We start from the raw sequence: 6,673 nt of genomic DNA on the forward strand, positions 1-6,673 counted from the left end.
CTGTTACTTTCGCTCCTATCCAGAATCATCTTTGCAATCTTTTCCTCTACATCTCTGGAACTTTTCGGAGGCCTATAGAAAACTCCCAACAGGGTGACCTCTCATTTCCTGGTTCTAACCTCAGCCCATACTACCTCAGTAGACGAGTTGTCATCAAATGTCCTTTCTGCCACCGTAATACTGTCCTTGACTAACAATGCCACACCTCCCCCTCTTTTACCACCTTCCCTGATCTTACTGAAAAATCTAAACCCCGGAACCTGCAACAACCATTCCTGTCCCTGCTCTATCCATGTCTCCGAAATGGCCACAACATCGAAGTCCCAGGTACCAACCCATGCTGCAAGTTCACCCACCTTATTCCGGATTCTCCTGGCATTGAAGTAGACACACTTCAAACCACCTTCCTTCCTGCCGGTACACTCCTGCGACCTTGAAACCTTATTTATGACCTCACTACTCTCAACCTCCTGTACACTGGAGCTACAATTCAGGTTCCCATCCCCCTGTTGAATTAGTTTAAACCCTCCCGAAGAGCATTAGCAAATTTTCCCCCCAGGATATTGGTACCCCTCTGGTTCAGGTGTAGACCATCCCGTTTGTAGAGGTCCCACCTACCCCAGAATGAGCCCCAATTATCCAGGTATCTGAATCCCTCCCTCCTGCACCATCCCTGTAGCCACGTGTTCAACTGTTCTCTCTCCCCATTCCTCGCCTCGCTAGCACGTGGCATGGGTAACAAACCAGAGATAACAACTCTGTTTGTTCTAGCTCTATGCTTCCACCATAGCTCCTTGAATTTCTGCCTTCCGTCCCCATCCCTTTTCCTACCTATGTCGTTGGTGCCTATGTGGACCACGACTTGGGGCTGCTCCCCCTCCCCCTTAAGGATCTCGAAAACATGATCCGAGACATCATGGACCCTGGCACCTGGGAGGCAACACACCAACCGCGAGTCTCTCTCGTTCCCACAGAATCTCCTATCTGTCCCCCTAACTATGGAGTCCCCAATGACTAATGCTCTCCTCCTCTCCCCCCTTCCCTTCTGAGCAACAGGGACAGACTCTGTGCCAGAGACCTGTACCCCATGGCTTACCCCTGGTAAGTCGTCCCCCCCAACAGTATCCAAAACGGTATACTTGTTTTTGAGGGGAATGGCCACAGGGGATCCCTGCACTGTCTGCCTGTTCCCTTTCCGTCCCCTGACTGTTATCCATCTGCTTTTTTCCTGTACCTGAGGTGTGACTACCTCCCCGTAACTCCTCTCAATTACCCTCTCAGCCTCCCGAATGATCCGAAGTTCATCCAGCTCCAGCTCCAGTTCCCTAACACGGTTTCCGAGGAGCTGGAGTTGGGTGCACTTCCCGCAGATGAAATCAGTGGGGACACTAGTGGTGACCCTTACCTCCCACATTCTACAGGAGGAGCATACAATTGCCCTAACATCCATTCCCACTGTTCTGAATTCCCAAACTGACAAATTAAAAAAAAATACTTGGAGCCTTACCAAATCAGCGCTCAGAACCTTTTTTTTTGGTGAGAGGAGGAGGATGGGTGGGAGACACTACCTATGTAGTGTTTCGGGTGAAGCAACCGCCCAAAAAGATTACCTCACTGAGTCCAAAAATGGAGTCACGCGAGGTAAGACTTTTATAATCGAAAAGCTCACTTTCCCAGGCTGCCCTCGCCCTTCCTCCCGGACTCCCGCCGCTGAAACAACTGAAAAGAAAAGAGGCTGCATTCCTGGGTAGTCTCAAAACACCAGTCTTTCTCTCAATATCCGAATGCACTGACCAATTGCAAAACAGAAACTGTTAACATTAGGCTCTGCAAAAGCTCCTAATGCAGGGAGTCAGCCTCATTGCGCAGCTGGAGGCCTTTCAGTTTTCAGAACCTATCACCGGTTTATGTGTGATGCTTACATGCAGTCGAGTTGTGGTGTTAGCACGGACATGAGCAAGAACGGTAACATTCACAGCGTGAACAACCAACAAAGATAAACACCATCACTTCTTCACTTCAAGGTCCCTGATTTGTGAAGCCGTGAGTTTTACTGGCAAAGAAAATACATTTGTCGTCAGGAGGCTGCTTCAGTGTCTCCTCTTTGTCTGCTCGATTCACCATGAACTTCCTTTCTGCTGTTCCACAAGCACTTCTGCTTCTCCTTTTCTTGTATTCTCATCCCTTCATTCACAGTTTGGTCGGAATAACGAGGTGAGGCTGGATAAACTGTAGCCTTACCGGGGAATGTTGTGGTAATGGCACAGACATTTTTCTTTTCCTTTCTGTCAGTTAGCAGCCATTTCGAATGAAGAATTGGTCCTTTCTGTGTCTACCACAATATGTGTCTCCATTTGTCTCTCTTTGACTCTGTGTATCCACCTCACCCCTTTTCACACTCTCCGACACTCCATTGTCCATATCCCTCATTCCCCATTTCTGCTCTTTGAAAAGATCACCCTCATTCATTTTTAAACCAACAGTAAAGACATCGCTCTAATACTATATTTGTGGTGGCATTGTTTTTTTTTCTGGTGGGTTAGGAATTCTATTTTGAATTCTGAAGATTCACAATCTTTTGAGACCAGAAATGACTCCTCACCTCAGTCATAACAGACAGAAACATTATCCAAAGAATGTGAGCCCAGTACTAGACACTCCACTCTCAAAGTGTTTCCGAATTTCAGACTTTTCAAACAGCAGAAATGGGAAATGGGGTTGTGGACAATGGAGTGTCGGAGAACGTGAAAAAGGGAGAGGTGGATACACAGAGTCAAAGAGAGACAAATAGAGACACATATTGTGGTCGACACTGAAAGGACAATTCTCCATTTCACATGGCTGCTCACTGACAGAAAAGAAAAGAAAAAGGCAACCATTTAAGCAGAGCTTTTCAGCACCTCATGGCAACGGAAGCAGCATTACAGCTGATGAAGTCCTTTCAAAGTTGTAAAGTTGGCGTGAGTAAGCTAATGAGAGAGTGAATTTGATAAATACGTTGATTCGACAGGTAAAGCGAATAATTTCTCCCGACCTTATAATATAGAAATGCATAATTAACCTAGTGGGGATTAATGGTCACTGGATCTGAAACCTCAGCTCTGTTTCTCTCGAAAGATGCTCCCAAGCCTGCTAAGTTTCTCTACCAATTTCTGTTTTGTGTCAGATTGCCTCAGTTCTTTGTTTTCAGTTAACCTACACAACGTTTGGGACAAATGATATCAGCTGCTAGTTCCTGTATAGTCAGAACTGCTGGCACCACGATAAATTAGCGTAACAGAACTTCTATCCCCTGACTGGGAATTGAACCCACGCTACAGCGCTGAAAGCGCTCAATACTAACCACTGGACCATCAAGAAATACAACAGAGCAGCTCGTGTCTTTTCGTAATGACACTGCTTTTCCGTTTTCATTTCTGATCATATTCGCTGCAGATCGGTTTCTCCGTCTCTGAGTTTTTAACAGTGTGGAAAAAGACCATTTGGCCCATCGTTTCAGTGCAGCTCATCAAACCTCCATCCATTCTAGTCCCAGTTTCCAGCATTTAGCCCATAGCCTTGTGTGCTTGACTTTACGAAGGCAAATGTCAATGCATTTATCCCTGTGATGTCAAATAACACAATAAATGGGCCTGAAGCTTGAGATGGTAAAACTGTGTTAATACCCCCTTGAGGAACTCATCCTCATTTTCACCCACAGAGGGAGACACAGGTGCACATCTCCGAGAGTGACAGAGACCTCAGGATTATACCTGCTCCATGTGCTTGACGTCCGGTCTCCGTCCCCAGCCACAAGCTTCAGCGATAAAAGGCAGCTTTAGGTGGAACACGAGCAACTTCTCCGGACAATGAGAACTGTTTCCGTGAGCTGGGATATAAAATGGACAGTGAGCTGAAATAGTCTCACAGGCTGCTCACGTGCAACTTTCAATTTCGAAAACTCATCAAACCAATCACTGCATCACCTGAAATCGTGTGAGGTTTTATGCTTCTTGCTCTCGAACAGGCAGTGATTGGCATATGTCCCTCTTAACCGAAATGTTCGTCGGCCACCTCTCCTGTAATACCTTTCCCAAACAAGAATACAATAAGCAAATCCTTTTCAGCTCTCAACCGTTGTTGACGGTATTCAAATAGCGCAGGAATAGCCAATTGATGTGCAGTCCATCGCCTTAACCACTCGGCCACGACTATATACGTCACAGCGCTGAGCTCTGCTTTCCAGGTCTCTCTCCCTCTCTCTCTGTGTGGAGCTGAGGAAGAGTGAATCATGACTCGGTTTGTTTGGATCCAATCACTTCTCAGATTTCTGAAGGGTTAAATTCAGTGCATGGTAGATCCAGCTGTTTCATCCCAACAGATGGGATAAACATTCATTTAAAAACAAAAACATAAATTTCAGGAAAAGCTCAGCAGATCTGGCAGAGAATCAGTGTCAACGTTTCAGAACTCTGTTTTATCCCACAGGTACTGCCAAACCTGCTGAGTTTCTACAGCAGTTTTTGTTTGTCTCATTGTCCCGTCGCCGAGATGAGATTTGAATTCCTGATGTGCAGGAACGAGAATCCTTTCAATGTCACAAGTCAGTTCATGTTCCGAGAACATCAGAGTCAATGTCCCAGCCTTTAAAAGAAGGGGCAGGTGTCTTGACTGTTTGCGCTCAGTCGGAAATTTCACTCTTCATTCTCCTGTGATTCCGGTTTCCAAGAGTTTCTAAAGATTCAAAAAGCTGGAGACTGGGTTTTCTGTTTTGCTTCCTTAACAGCGCCCCACCCCCCACTTCCAACTGTTAATATTTTCCCAAAATCTCTTCCCAATCCTCCGCCTTGCAACATGTGCAGGGATGAGGAAATCTTGTTTAATGGAGTGATTCCCGAGATCGGAAATGTTCTCTTTGGAGCAAAAAAGTTTAACCAGAGATTTCCTGGTGGTGTTCACAGCAGTGGGGGAGGGAGTGGCGGGAATAGGCGGGGTGATTGTCGGGAGAAACTGTAGACGCTGACCAGGGTCAGTTACCAGAGGACTGCAATTCAAGATATTTAATGCAAAACCATTTATGTAGATAAAACACAGAGAATACTGCAGAAACTCAACACGTTTCGTGGTACCTGTGGAAAGAGAAACAGAGCTGAAGTTTTGAGTATGGTAAGTTTCTTGTTCAGAACGCGTGTTCTCTGAATGTCAATAAATGACCAGACTCTCCGGTGGCGTCGTGAGACGGATTTTCTCGAGTTTGAGCAATAACTCATTGATCAGAAGGTTATTTGAAAAAACACATACACGTTTAGGGAACGTAGTCGACAGGATTCGAACCTGCGCGGGGAAACCCCAATGGATTTCTAATCCATCGCCTTAACCACTCGGCCACGACTACAGGGATGAAGCTAGCCTTTAACATTTCTCATGGAATGGGTTCAAAAGGAAAGAGGAGCATTCGGCTTGTCTTATCCGTGCTACAACCCTTGTATTTCTTGTCAAACTGTACTTGATCAGAACGGAGATTGAATTGAACTACATTATTGAGAAATAGAGTGAATGGGAAGAATCCATTTCTATGAGCAAAGCGATTAATAGATCAATGGATTGAGAAAGAAAGATTTGTATTTTTTGTATTTTGAAAGCGCCTTTCACCACTATCTAAATCACAACCAATGGAGTACTTTTGAAGCAGATTCTTCATTGGACAATGTAATGTGCAAATCAGGGCAGTTTGTTTAACCATAGGTCAAAAACGAAACTGTTTCAAATACTCACAATTGGCGCGGGATGCGCCATGGAGTTCATAACTAACTTTGGGGGTTTGCTGTGCTCTGATTTACACCCGGGTGCGTAATCTCAGGGGAAGGTGTTGCCCATTTAATACAGAGATGAGGGGGATGTTCTCCCATTCAGACAGTAACAAATCTGTGGAATTCTTCCAACAGAGTTCTGAGAAGGCTGGGTGTATTCAAGGCTGAGATAGACAGAGATTTAGTCATTTAGGGATTCAAGGGCGACTGTGATAAGGCAGAAAAGTGGAGTTGAGGATTAGCCATGGTCTCATTTAAAGGTGTAATTGACTTGATGGGCCAAAATACTTCCATCTGTCCCAATGTCTTATCTGTCATTTGAAAAATGCGAGACAATTGTAAAGGAAGAAATAAAGGTCGTTTATAAAAGGTTATTGCAATCAAGCACAGTCAACATCGTTTGTTGAAAGGCAAATCACACTTGAAAATTTTGCCAGACTTCTTTGGTCATCTTACAAGCATAGTTGATAAAGGCAAACGGCAGATGAAGTGCATTTGAATTTTCAACAGGCACTCAATAAGGAGCCATATCTCAGGTCATTGCACAAGGTAGGGGTTTACGCTGTTAGGTATAAATGAGCATGGGCTGCCCATTGTTTAATTAACATAAAATACAGAATCGAGATTAATGGGTATTTTTCAAGTTGGAAAGATATGATTTGTGGAGTGTCAGAATGGTCAGTCATAGGGCTGCAATTATTTATCTCTGTATTAATGACTTGGAGGAAGTGCCAGAGTGTAATGTCTTCAGTTTTGCAGAAGATACGAAATAGGCGGAGGGCATGTTGTGATGAGGATATGTGAATCTGCAAAGGGATATAGATAGGTTGAGTGAGTGGACAAAAACTTGGCTCATGCAGTTTCATGTCGGCAGTATGAGTTCT

The 6,673-nt window shown here is 44.8% G+C and overlaps 1 non-coding gene across 1 annotated transcript; it reads right to left on the minus strand.

Annotated features, from left to right (window-relative positions):
- Positions 1-5,292: 5,292 nt before the first annotated feature.
- Positions 5,293-5,374, minus strand: trnas-aga. The gene has a single exon. It is a non-coding gene; the product is annotated as a tRNA-Ser (tRNA).
- Between the last annotated feature and the right edge of the window lie 1,299 nt (positions 5,375-6,673).

This window comes from Rhincodon typus, chromosome 8, assembly GCF_021869965.1.
Source record: "Rhincodon typus isolate 14 chromosome 8, sRhiTyp1.1, whole genome shotgun sequence".
Classification (NCBI taxonomy): Eukaryota; Metazoa; Chordata; class Chondrichthyes; order Orectolobiformes; family Rhincodontidae; genus Rhincodon; species Rhincodon typus.